This window comes from Podarcis pityusensis (assembly GCF_964106645.2).
Source record: "Podarcis pityusensis genome assembly, chromosome: 13".
NCBI classification, from domain to species: domain Eukaryota; kingdom Metazoa; phylum Chordata; class Lepidosauria; order Squamata; family Lacertidae; genus Podarcis; species Podarcis pityusensis.
Window position 1 is genome coordinate 13,920,329 of NC_138038.1, and position 14,054 is coordinate 13,934,382.

At 49.6% G+C, this 14,054-nt stretch overlaps 1 long non-coding RNA gene across 2 annotated transcripts in view; it reads right to left on the reverse strand.

Moving 5' to 3' along the window:
* Positions 1-256: 256 nt before the first annotated feature.
* The window catches only part of LOC308460612, a 427,618-nt gene continuing 413,820 nt past the window's right edge, over positions 257-14,054 (reverse strand). The window contains exon 3 of one of the 2 annotated variants that reach the window (XR_013978621.1): positions 257-300. This is a non-coding gene — a long non-coding RNA (uncharacterized lncRNA). The remainder of the gene's footprint in view (positions 301-14,054) is intronic. The other variant, XR_013978622.1, reaches the window with a different exon arrangement.

Genomic DNA, 14,054 nt, shown 5'->3' on the forward strand with positions numbered 1-14,054 from the left:
TGATCAGAAGGTCGATGGTTCGAATCCCCATGACAGGGTAAGCTCCCGTTGCTCGGTCCCTGCTCCTGCCAACCTAGCAGTTCGAAAGCACGTCATAGTGCAAGTAGATAAATAGGTACCACTCCAGCGGGAAGGTAAACAGTGTTTCCATGCGCTGCTCTGATTCGCCAGAAGCAGTTTTGTCATGCTGGCCACATGACCCGGAAGCTGTACACCGGCTCCCTCGGCCAATAAAGCGATATGAGCACCGCAACCCCAGAGTCGGTCACGACTGGACCTAATGGTCAGGGGTCCCTTTACCTTTACCTTATAGAAGCTTTCGTTTCAAAAAAAGCCTTTGGCTAATTTTGAATATGATGTGAGGGTATTTTTCATTCACTGTACTGCTGATTTTCCCTGATAACTTTACTCTGGAAGCCTATACAGTAGTACCTCGGGTTAAGAACTTACTGTATTTTTTGCTCTATAAGACTCACTTTTTCCCTCCTAAAAAGTAAGGGGAAATGTGTGTGTGTCTTATGGAGCGAATGCAGGCTGCGCAGCTATCCCAGAAGCCAGAACAGCAAGAGGGATCGCTGCGCAGTGAAAGCAGCAATCCCTCTTGCTGTTCTGGCTTCTGAGATTCAGAATATTTTTTTTCTTGTTTTCCTCCTCCCAAAACTAGGTGCGTCTTGTGGTCTGGTGCGTCTTATAGAGCGAAAAATACGGTAATTTGTTCTGGAGGTCTGTTCTTAACCTGAAGCACCCCTTTAGCTAATGGGGCCTCCTGCTGCTGCTGCCCCGCCGCTGCATGATTTCTGTTCTCATCCTGAAGCAAAGTTCTTAACCCGAGGTAATATTTCTGGGTTAGCGGAGTCTGTAACCTGAAGTGTATGTAACCTGAAGCGTTTGTAACCCGAGGTACCACTGTACATGTCTGGTCGCAAGTAGAGATGGAAGAGAAATTCTATGTGCTGATGGGGCTGATGGAAGTTGTAGTTAAAAATTGGAAGGCTGGCCTAGAACCTACTGAAAACTTTGAACAAAATGTCTCCCCTTTCTTCCTCCTTCCTTCTCTAAATCTGAACATCCAACTTTAGTTTGCACCAAAACATTTATATATATTTTTTGGTCTGTTTCCTGTGACAGAATTGTGAAAGGGAGTTGTATTCACAGCTTTTGACTCACTGTTATATCAGAATCCTAAATCCCTTGACGATAAGCACAGAATGGTCCTTTACTGAGGTGAAGCATCCCCCATATTGTATCCAGCCTTTTTTATGCCACTCAAGAAAACGGGTGTCACTTGCGTCAGAAATGAGAGAGAGGTGAGCCGCGTGGCATAATTATTCACACCAAGCACTGGAGATCAATAGCAAGACAGAGGATGCCAAGAAGGGAGCTAGCTGCAAGTATTCGGCACTAGAATATTTAGGAACCACATCCTGACCGCCCACTGAGTTCAACATTTTATTATGGCAAGGCGCAACAAAAATGGTCTTCCGAAGGCCGAGAAGTGGTGCTCAGGAGCGTGACCCCCATTCATCACTGCTGCTTATTGAGATACTCCAAGTGTCCACCTCCCATCATTGGAAAGCAATGAAGTCAATTAATTGCGGCCCATAAATCAGGCAGTTAGAACAAGAGCTGCCTGGTGCAGCCAAATGGAGAACAAAACCCTTTCTGATCTGAAGTTACCGTATTTTCCTCTCCATAAGACGCACTTTTTCCCTCTTAAAATCTAAAGGGAAATGTCTGTGTGTCTTATGGAGCGAATGTGTGGTCCCTGGGGCTGGGGGGGGGACCAGGCTTCCCCTGCCAGCCCCAACCTGCTCTTTGGGGCTGGCGGTGGGGGAAAGCACTTCCCCCACCACCAGCCCTACAAACTCGGGGAGCAGCGGGAAGGCTGCGTGCAGATCCCAATGTCAACTTTTTGCCCCTGCTTGTTCCTGAGGCAGATCTTCCCTCACCGCTTCATCTTTGGCAGGGATGGAGACGCCATTTTCAGGTCCGCCTGAGGTGCCACAATGTTTGGGGGAAGCCAAGAATCAGGGCAGGCTCTGAACCTTTTCAAATCCAACTCGATTAAACACCCCCACCTGTCTCTGCCCTGGTCCTAATCTTGAAAGGCTGAACCAAACATTGGGGTCTTAACAGTGCCTCCAGAAGGAGTTCAGGTTCGGATTTCGGAAATCTATGCGGCGGAAGGGAAATCCCTAAGCGGGAGGCGATTCTCTCACCGTGTCTTCGCTGAATGAACCTGACACAAATGGTGTCGCGAAGGGGGACACCCACAGTGGGTTGTAGAGATCGTAATGAGAGAGAAGGGAGGAGGCAGCTGTGTTATGCTGGTCCTAAGCTCTGACAACGAGCCAGCTTTGAGGGGGGGGAGTATATTGTGGTGCTAATGATGCAGAAAGCTTCTCTGTATGATTAATGGAGCTGTCAAGACTCTATGGAGAATGGTGGGTGGGTGAGTGGCAGGCGTCAGTACCCCAAGACAAAGCCCCCTTCAATCCTGCCTTTGCAATGAGGAGGAGGAGCTGGCTGGAGATATTGATGGCTTTGTTGTCATTCATTCACTTCTCTTCCATTTGCTTAAGCCAAGGACGGAGAACCTTCGGTCGTCTGTGTGCCTGTTGTTGTTGTTGTTTAGTCATTTAGTCGTGTCTATTCGTGACCCCATGGACCAGAGCATGCCAGGCACTCCTGTCTTCCACTGCCTCCTGCAGTTTGGTCAAACTCATGCTGGTAGCTCCGAGAACACTATCCAACCATCTCGTCCTCTGTCGTCCCCTTCTCCTTGTGCCCTCCATCTTTCCCAACATCAGGGTCTTTTCTAGGGAGTCTTCTCTTCTCATGAGGTGGCCAAAGTATTGGAGCCTCAGCTTCACGATCTGTCCTTCCAGTGAGCACTCAGGGCTGATTTCCTTCAGAATGGATAGGTTTGATCTTCTTGCAGTCCATAGGACTCTCAAGAGCACCGTAATTCAAAAGCATCAATTCTTCGGCGATCAGCCTTCTTTATGGTCCAGCTCTCACTTCCATACATCACTACTGGGAAAACCATAGCTTTAACTATATGGACCTTTGTTGGCAAGGTGATGTCTCTGCTTTTTAAGATGCTGTCTAGGTTTGTCATTGCTTTTCTCCCAAGAAGCAGGCGTCTTTTAATTTCGTGACTGCTGTCACTATCTGCAGTGATCATGGAGTGCAAGAAAGTAAAATCTCTCACTGCCTCCATTTCTTCCCCTTCTATTTGCCAGGAGGTGATGGGCCCAGTGGCCATGATCTTCGTTTTTTTGATGTTGAGCTTCAGACCATATTTTGCGCTCTCTTCTTTCACCCTCATTAAAAGGTTCTTTAATTCCTCCTCACTTTCTGCCATCAAGGTTGTGTCATCTGCATATCTGAGGTTGTTGATATTTCTTCCGGCAATCTTAATTCCGGCTTGGGATTCATCCAGCCCAGCCTTTCGCACGATGAATTCTGCATATAAGTTAAATAAGCAGGGAGACAATATACAGCCTTGTTGTACTCCTTTCCCAATTTTGAACCAATCAGTTGTTCCATATGCTATTGGACTCCAACTCCCATCAGCCCCAGCCAGTAAAGCCAAGGATGATGTGAGCTGTAGTAGTAGCGGTGGTAGTAACAACAACAACAACAACGATTCATTTATTTACAAGCTACCCATCTAACTGGGATGCCCCGGCCACTTTGGGAGGCTTCCAGCAAATTAAAACACAGCAAGACATCAAACATTAGAAACTTCCCTGGACAGGGCTGCCTTCAGATGTCTTCTAAAAGTCATGTAGCTGCCCATTCTGTTGGGGATAATTCAGACTGAAATTCCCAGGTGTCAAAAAAGGTTATTTATGTATGCCACTACTGCGGCCCGTGTTTCGTTAGCCCCAAAATGGAGAACGAGAGAGGTCCCAACCAAAGAAGAGTGGCAACTTAAGTTGACAGAATATGTGCAGCTTGCAGACTTAACATACAGAATAAGAGAACAAGAAGAACGTATGTTTGGAGAACATTGGAAAACGTTTTTAGAATATATGGGAAATAATTGTGTACAGCTGAAAACCCTGGCAGCATTAAGATAAATTCAACAGTGTAAATAAGTTTTGATGGATGCAATAACGGAATACTGAATGGTATGGTTTTTGTAAAATATGTAGGTGTGATGGGACGATGAGCTGCTTGTGCGTAAAATCCAAGTCCCTCAGAGTTTGGTCAAGTTTGCAAACCTCTGTCTGTAACGGAGCCCCTTAAACATGGCTCTGTCAGTCGCTTGCAGATTCCGACAGTGGTTGCTTTCGGAATCGCTTCCAACATAAAAGCTCCTTAACGGAAACACGTCTTCTGGACTCTCTGCGTGACAGTTTCCGGCGAGGAGTGGGTGTCCCTACAGGAGGTCCTGAAACCTCCCCACTGTTTTCGCTGGAAGTGTCTCGGAGCCATCCCTCCTGCTCACTTTCCCTCAGCTCAGCTCTTCTCCCCCTACTGGTTCCCTCTTCAGCTGCTGAGTCTCTCCCAACCTGTGTGAGCCCTTCCACCTCCCTTCCTTCCGATGGCAGTTCCCTGACATCCACCTCCCCTCCAGGGCCCCCTTCACCCCCTCCCGCCCCCTCCTCTATGGGCGGTGAGGAGGCAAAACCCCGGAAGGAACTTCCTTCACCTTCCGATGTCTCGAACACTTCTCTCCACCTGTTGCGGTTCCTGGTCTCGAAGTACTCCTCCTCCTCAGAGTCCATCTCCCCTTCCCCTTCCGAATCCGTGAATCCTTCCAACTCCTCCTCCTCATCGGTGGTCCCAAAGTATTCCCTCCGGAACCTCTCCACAGGCTGAGGTTTCCTTGGGAACCTTTGATGGAACGTTTCTATCAATACCTCGTCATTGATATCTTCTGCCATTACCCAAGTGTTTTCTGACTCCGGTTCTCCTTCCCACGCTACCAAATACTCCACCTGATCCCCCTTCCACCTGGCGTCGAGGATTTCTGCCACATGGCTGCTGCATTCCCTTTCTTCTATGATCGGTCCCCGAGTGGACATCCCTTCTCGTCCCCCCTCATACGGTGACAGTAACGACCTGTGAAATACTGGGTGCAGTTTCATGTGGTTGGGTAACCGGAGCCTGAAAGCCACTGGGTTGACTTGTTGAATGACCTCAAAGGGACCCAACCTCCTGGGTCTTAATTTCTTACAACCTCCTTTGAACGGCAACCCTTGGGTTGACAGCCACACCCGATCTCCCACCCTTATGGTTTCACCTTCCCTTCGGTTCTTGTCTGCCTGCCTCTTGTATTCTTCCTTCGCCCTTTCTAAGTTGAGTTGGAGCTGACGATGGATTGCTTCCATTTCTTCTACAAAATGCTCGGCTGCCGGGACGCTCCATCTCTCCCCTCCTCCCCCTGGGAATGCCCTGGGATGACACCCATAATTAGCCAAGAAGGGGCTCATCCCTGTGGACACATTCTCTGCATTGTTGTAGGCAAATTCCGCCAGCGCCAACTTCTCTACCCAGTCATTCTCTCTGTCATTGACATAACACCTCAGGTATTGCTGGAGGACACCGTTTGCTCTTTCCGCCTGCCCGTTGGTTTCAGGGTGCCGGGCAGTCGAAAAGTTGACCTCCACCTGCAGTAAGCTCATGAGCTTCCTCCAGAACCTGGAAGTAAATTGTTTTCCCCTGTCTGAGACCACCCTCAATGGCACTCCGTGCAACCTAAAAATGTGTTCTACAAATAACTTCGCTGTCTCTTCCACCGTGACTGCATGCGAACAGGCTACAAAGTGGCACATCTTTGTTAGTAGGTCTACCACCACCATGATGGCTGTTTTCCCCTTGGACTTCGGCAGATCAGTCATAAAATCTATCGACACTGCCTCCCAAGGTCGTTCTGGGGTTGGTAAGGGTTCTAATAGCCCCGCCGGCGCCTGCCTCTCCCCTTTGGCTCGCTGGCATTGCTCACACCCTCTTACATACTCCCGTACATCTTCCCTCACCTTAGGCCACCAAAATTCCCTGGTGACCAACCACATGGTTTTGTGTTGTCCAAAATGCCCCGCCGTGGGGCTGTCGTGCAACTGCTTGAGTACCCTCCCCCTTAAGTCTCCTTCGGGGATATACAGTGCCCCTTTGTAATACAACGCTCCATTTCTTTCCTCAAAACCCCCTGGTTCCTCTCCCTCACCCCTAAGACCTCTGAGCTTATTCTGGGCATATTCATCATTCTCTGTTTCCTCTACCAGTTCTCTTTGCCCCACCAATGCCGCCCCACACACCCAGCGGTCCTCTGGGATGACATGTCTCTCTTCGGGTCCCCCCTCCCCTTCCAAATATTCAGGTTTGCGTGAGAGAGCGTCCGCCCTAACATTTTCTGGACCTGGCACATAACAAATTTCAAAGTGAAATTTGGAGAACTCCTGGGCCCATCGCACTTGCCGTTGGTTGAGCACTCGTGCCGTTCTCCAATACTCTAAGTTCTTGTGGTCCGTGCACACTTGCACCTTATGTTGTGCCCCAATTAATAAATGCCTCCATCTCCTGAACGCTTCATGAATGGCAAGTAGTTCTCGGTCATACACCGTGTAGTTCCTCTCAGATTTGTTCAGCTTTCGCGAAAAAAAGGCACACGGTCTCCACTCTGACTCCTCCTTCCCAGGCTGCAGAAGCACCGCCCCCACAGCCCGGTCTGATGTGTCCGTCTCCACTCGCATCGGTTTTTGTAAATCCACATGCAGGAGCTGTTCTTCCGAAGCGAACGCCCTTTTCAGTTCCTCAAAAGCTCACTCCGCCTCCGCCGTCCAAACGAATTTCCTCTTACTGCTGAGACAGTCCGTAATGGGAGCCGTCAAGTGGGCAAAATTTCTGATGAACTTCCGATAGAAGTTTCCAAATCCAAGGAATCTTTGCACATCCTTCCTTGTTTTCGGTGTTTTCCATTCCAGTACCGCTTGGACCTTGCCAGGATCCATGACCAATCCCTTGTCCGACAAGCGGTACCCCAGGAATTCCACCTCCTTGGCATGAAACTGACACTTCTCTAGCTTCACCCACAGCTGATTGGCTTGCAGTCTGCCCAACACTTCCCTGACGTCTTTTACATGCTGCTCCTCAGTCTCTGAATATACTAACACGTCATCTAAGAAGGCCACACAATTCTTGTAAAGCAAAGGCCCCAGGACGTGGTTCATAAACGATTGAAAGCACGCGGAGCCTGCTTGTAGGCCGAAGGGCATAACTAAATATTCAAATGCCCCCAAAGGGGTGAACATGGTGGTTTTCCATTCATCCCCCTTCCTTATTCGTATCAGGTTGTACGCCCCCCTCAGGTCCAGTTTAGTAAAAATCTTTCCCTTCCTGACCCTTGTCAAAATGTCATCAATTCTGGGCATCGGGAAAGTCACTGGTTCTGACACTGCATTTAAGGCCCTGAAGTCCACTACAAGCCTGGGTTTGTCCGTGTTTTTTTTGTCCACAAAAAACACTGGGCTGCCCCCCACCGCCCTGGACTCTCTGATGAACCCTCTCTTCAGGTTCTTGTCAATGAACTCCCTTAGCTCCTGCATCTCTCTGTCTGACATGGCGTACAGCTTGCCTACAGGGAGCTGTGCCCCAGGGAGTAAATTGATTTGACAGTCAAAGGGCCTATGTGGGGGTAGTTTGTCTGCCTGCCTCTCGCTGAAGACGTTGCTCAGGTCGGCGTATTGTTGGGGAACCTTCCCCTTCTCCGTTACTTCCGTCCCTGCTAGAGTGGCTCTGGCCCCTCCTTGAGCCTCCCGCTCTTTGCAGTGTTCTAGACAATGTGCTGACCCAAAGGAGACCACTCTCTGATGCCAGCCCACTAGCGGATCATGTAACGCTAGCCAGCTCATCCCCAAAATAATGGGAGCTCCTCCCAAGGTAGCCACATTAAACGCTATTAGCTCAGTGTGTCTTGCTACCCTCATTATCATTGGGACGGTCTGCTGGCTGACTTCTCCTCCCAGCAGCTCCCTTCCATCGATCGTGGTCACCTGCAAAGGGTTACTTAAAGGGATAGTCTGTATCTGGTGCTCAGCAGCAAACTCCTTACTCATGAAATTGCAGGAGCTGCCTGAGTCCGATAGCGCCTTTATCTTTAGTGGGTGTCCGTTAGGCAGCTCTAGTAACACCTCTATCACTAGGGCGGGTTTAGGAGGTTCCGGCGTGGGCACTTTCACTGCTCTTTGGCCTGGCTGCTGTGCCCCGACGGTGGCAGCCAGGCGTTGGCTTTTACTTGCTCCGGTACCTTTTCCTCCCTCTCCCCAACAGCTCCCGCCATTCCTTGCCATTCCTTTCTTTGGGGGCAGACTCTGGCAAAATGACCTGGCTGTTGGCAGAGATAACATTTCTTGGCGCCCTTTCCCTCCTTCTTCCGCTCTTCACTGGGCTTTGAAACTGCGCGCGCGCGCGCTGTTCCAATTTCCATCGGCTCTCCCGGCGGGAACGGTGGCTCTGGAATCTCTGGAATGCGAAGCTCCCTCCAACGTTCCCCCTTCCCTTCCCGCCTCTCCAAGGCTCTCGCCTCTTGGCGCGCTCCTATGGTCAGCGCTGATTTGGTCAGCTGGTCCATCGACTCCGCCCTGGGCGCCCGGGAAAGTTCATCCTTTACCGCCGAAGCAAGCCCTTCTTCAAAGAGCATTTGAATGGGTTCCGCCGATAGATCCCACCCCAATTTATGGATCAACATGGTAAACTCAGTCCAGTACTCACGCACAGATCGGCTCCCCTGTTTGCACGCCATTAACTGTCTGCGTACCACTCCCTGCTCAATATCGCTGGAAAACATCAAATCCATTGCACGAAAAAACTTCCTCGTATCCTTCAGGATGTCATTGTTTGTTGCCATCAGGGGCCTCACCCAGTCTTTCGCCCCCTTTTCGAGATGCCCAATCACAAAAGCCACCCGCGATTCCTCGTCGGGAAAGTCATCAAACTGCAGATTAAGGGCATATTGCATCTCTGTCCTAAAGGCATGATAGTCCTTGGCCTCCCCCCCAAACTTCTGCACCAATTCTGGCAACTTTCTGGCGAGCGGGGTGGTTTTCCCCTTCTCTGCATCTTGAGCCCTCCTCTCCTCGAGCCTCGCCGTCTGCAGCGCTAGCTGGACCTCCAACGCCCGGTACCTTTCCTCCAGGCTTGGACCCGCTCCAGCTCCTGCTTCTCCGGTTCCGGCTGGGTTGCTCATGATGCCTTCTCCTGCACAAACTGCTCACAGAGACTGTCGGAATGCTGTGATGGGACGATGAGCTGTTTGTGCGTAAAATCCAAGTCCCTCAGAGTTTGGTCAAGTTTGCAAACCTCTGTCTGTAACGGAGCCCCTTAAACATGGCTCTGTCAGTCGCTTGCAGATTCCGACAGTGGTTGCTTTCGGAATCGCTTCCAACATAAAAGCTCCTTAACGGAAACACGTCTTCTGGACTCTCTGCGTGACAGTTTCCGGCGAGGAGTGGGTGTCCCTACAGGAGGTCCTGAAACCTCCCCACTGTTTTCGCTGGAAGTGTCTCGGAGCCATCCCTCCTGCTCACTTTCCCTCAGCTCAGCTCTTCTCCCCCTACTGGTTCCCTCTTCAGCTGCTGAGTCTCTCCCAACCTGTGTGATCCCTTCCACCTCCCTTCCTTCCGATGGCAGTTCCCTGACAGTAGGGATTTATGATATGTAAAATGAACAATGGAAAGAGAAGAAGGGAAGTCACTGATATCTTAAGGATGTAAAAATGAGTACTTAATATTGTAAAACAAAAAATGTAATAACAATTATATACAAATAAAAAAAAAAAAATCATGTAGCTGTTTATTTCCTTGACATATGGTGGGAGGGCGTTCCACAGGGCGGGTGCCACTACAGAGAAGGCCCTCTGCCTGGTTCCCTGTAACCTCACTTCTTGCAGTAAGGGAAATGCCAAAAAGCCCTCAGAGTTGGATCTCCAGACTGAATGATGGAGGTGGAGATGTTCCTTCAGGTATGTGGGGCCAAAGCCATGTAAGACAGCAACATGCGGCTTAAAGTTTGACCTGTCCTTAAATCAGCTATGGGAAAAGTTATTTGAGTGAAGGGTCATTTATTCCAAAAGTCGAAATGTGCCCCTAGTAATGGGGAGATTAAAAACAGCAAGTCTTTATGGTCAAATTTTGAGGAGAACATTTTGAATTTCCAAAAGTGTATGTTCTGCATTGTAGGTGTCTAGTTTAAAATTAGGGCTTTTTTCAGCCGGAACTTGCCGGAACTCTGTTCCGACACCTCTCAGGTGGGCTCTATTGCCATTCTAAGAGAACAACATAGGCACTCATGGTGAGTTCTGGCACCTCTTTTTCCGGAAAAATAGCAGATGACAACTTCCCTCCCTCAAACTCGCTCTCATCTGTATTTGCTTATTATTTGTCTGTCTGTCTCCAGCTGATGGTCCTTCACTCAGCAGTGACTTCAGCTTCTAAGTCACACATTTAAAACTCTGCACATCCACCTCTCTCCCATTCGAATGTGTAAAGTCACTGTGAACTTCCCAGTATCCAGATGTTCAGACAAGCAGCCACATTAACTCCGTTGCAGTAAAAATGAAAGCTGCAAGAGTCTGGTAGCGCCTGACATTCTGGGAGAAGCTTTTGTAGGCTTGAGGCCGCTTCATCAAATAAGCAAGAAACCAATATAATGATGAAAATAATTGTGTAATGGGATTTATAGCTTGAGCTGCCTCCTTTACTGTGCTAGTACTGACTTTCTTAGAACACACTTAAATAGAACAGGCAGCTAGGCATCTTGGTTTTCCTTAGCTAATGGCAGGAGACCTGAATCTCACTGTGAAGCAAGGGAGGAAGGATCTGTCAATATCAGTTCTCCACATTCAGTTCTCCACATTTATGCAGAAATGTGCAAAACAAACAAACAAACCTCATGAAAATTATTCACCATTTTAGCACGAATTTCTCCAAATAGGCGCATTTTATACGCAGTTTCAACTAACGTACACTTTTTTGCAAGCAGTTTCTCCCAATCTGACTCATTTTTGCCTGTTATTCTTCAGCAGTATATTATTTATGCACATTATATCCTAATATGTGCATTTTTGTAAACATTGGCTGGCTGGACAACTGCAATGCAAGATTCAGATAAGCAGGAACTTCGAAGGACGGCTGTCGTTTGGCTCTCACGTTGTTTCAGAAAGCACGAATTTGATAAATTTGGCTTTAAATGCAAGCTGAATTGAATCCCCTCTCCTCAGTCCCTATAATGACAGTTAGGGAAGGTAAAGGTAAAGGGACCCCTGACCATTAGGTCCAGTCGTGACCGACTCTGGGGTTGCGGCGTTCCTCTCGCTTTATTGGCCGAGGGAGCCGGCGTACAGCTTCCGGGTCCTGTGGCCAGCAGGACTAAGCTGCTTCTGGCAAACCAGAGCAGCACGTGGAAACGCCGTTTACCTTCCTGCCGGAGTGGTACCTATTTATCTACTTGCACTTTGACGTGCTTTCAAACTGCTAGGACAGTTAGGGAAACATTGCTTTAAATGTTAAAGTGGGATTCCAAATAGTATTTATTCTTTGCTTGCATTGCAGAGGCTTCAGAGACCCAGGGCTGCTTCTGCACTGTCCAGTTGTACCTAGGAAGTCGAAAGGAATCCATTCTGGAAGTCCATTCGACTTCCAAAACGTTCGGAAACCAAGGCACGGCTTCTGATCCAATCAGAAGCCCCATCAGACATTCGGCTTCCAAAAATAGTTTGCAAACCGGAGCAGTCCCTTCTGGGTTTGCGGCATCCGCGAGCCAAAACGTTTGTGAACTAAGCTGTTCAGAAACCAAGGTACGACTGTACATTTAAAGCGCAAGTCTTCTCCGAAAGAACCGCAGCGTATCTCTCACAAAGCTACAACTCCCATTGCCTTAGCAAACTACAGAGGGGAGGTGCTTTAAATACAGTGGTACCTCTGGTTAAGTACTTAATTCGTTCCGGAGGTCTGTACTTAACCTGAAACTGTTCTTAACCTGAAGCACCACGTTAGCTAATGGGGCCTCCTGCTGCCGCCGCACAATTTCTGTTCTCATCCTGAAGCAACGTTCTTAACCTGAAGCACTATTTCTGGGTTAGCGGAGTCTGTAACCTGAAGCGTATGTAACCTGAAGCATATGTAACCCGAGGCACCACTGTATAGGGTGTGTTTGCAGCCCCAGACATCACAACACACTGGCTTTTTCTACACACTGGCTTCTTTCACAGTTGACGTGTGCTCTTGATCACAACCAGGGACGTCTTTACCATTGGGCATAGTGGTGCGGCGAGCCAGGGCCCCAAGCAGTGGAGGGCGCCAGGCGGAGAGTCCGGGGAGAGTCCGGGGAGGGGAGAATGGGGAGGTAAGCGAGGCGGAGCGGGGGCTTGGTGCCTGCGTGCCTCCAGCGCCCGTCAGAGGCGGGAAGGTTCTGGATGCTTTTCCACAGTCCGGAGCTCTCTCCGCTGGCTCCATGACACACCACCTCCTCGGTTGCGTAGCGTGTGCTTGCATCCCAAGCTCTGCGCATAATAAACGTGACTCTACCATTGCTTCCCCCATCCACTCTACCAGTGAACCAGTGTGGTATAGTGGTTAAGAGCGGTAGACTCGTAATCTGGTGAAGAGGGTTCGCATCTCCGCTCCTCCACATGCAGCTGCTGGGTGATTGTTATGTACTGAGTTGAATAGGATCCAAATTGCAGCAGTCTGATTGGTCCTAGAACAATAAGATTCAGAATGCAGCAGTCTGATTGGTCCTAGAACAATAGGATCCAGAATGCAGCAGTCTGATTGGTCCGCAGGAGCCACCCAATCGAACTCCAGGTGGAAGTGAATCCGCAACCTGATTGGCCTACAGGAGAATCTCGGAATTAGCCAATCACGTGGGGCCCATTGTGTAAATAATGTATATAAAGCAGACATTTCGGGGGAACTTCCATTCCTCACTACTATGAGCTGAATAAAGAGCATGAAATCCATACTCGACTCCGAGTATATTTCAGTGACCTTGGGCTAGTCACACTTCTCTGAAGTCTCTCAGCGTCACTCACCTCACAGAGTGTTTGTTGTGGGGGAGGAAGGGAAAGGAGAATGTTAGCCGCTTTGAGACTCCTTTGGGTAGTGATAAAGCGGGATATCAAATCCAAACTCTTCTTCTACGCTGAAAGATCCCCGCACTCAAGGCCACACGCTGCAACTGCTGGCCCCAGCGCCCCTCCCTCCTTCCCCTGCTTCTCCACCGCCTTGCACGGATCCTGCCTCCTCCTGCTGCCGCCCCACCTCTGCAATCCTTCACACGAACCGCGTTTCCTTCCCCTGCCCAATCCCCTCACAGTCACGCCCCCCCCTCCTCCCCAAGCAAGGACGGCAAGACTGCGACTGAGTGAGCGCACTTCTCTGCTGTGGCGACGGGGATGAACCAGCTCACTTCGCCTGCCCCTGCCCGGACGAGACCCCTGCCTGCCTCCCGTGCGCCCCCATCGCGCCCGGCTTCCCAGCCCTACACCATGATCCCACCGCAGGAGCCGATGCCCGGCCGTGCGCAAGCAGCATGGGGCAGAAGCGCGAGGGCGGGAGCAGCCTTTCTTAAAAATGTCAACAACTTTGGGGTCCCCCCCTTAAAAAGGTTGACAACTCTGGGAAACGGGGGGAGGGGCACCAGAGGGATCTTCGCACCACAGCGCTGGATATGTTTAAGACGGCACTGATCACAAGCAAATCAGTCTCTTAAGCTTAAGCCAAGAAAGAGTATTCTCTATAAGATTGAATATCAATACACGTATCAAGAATCTGAGATTAGACCACTGATGAAGCCCAGAAAACTATTTTGGGAGTGTTTTACCTGCAAGCCCCAGTTAAATGGCCCCATCAGGGGCGAACAGCGGCCTTTAGATTATTTGGACTGCCAGGCTGAAACAGGTGCAAAATGTCGGCACCCTGTCGTCTACAACTTCATTGTCTACAACTTTATTAACATCTATCTACAACTCTACTAGGGACGTGGGTGGCGCTGTGGTCTAAACCACTGAGCCTAGGACTTGCCGATCAGAAGGTCGGCGGTTC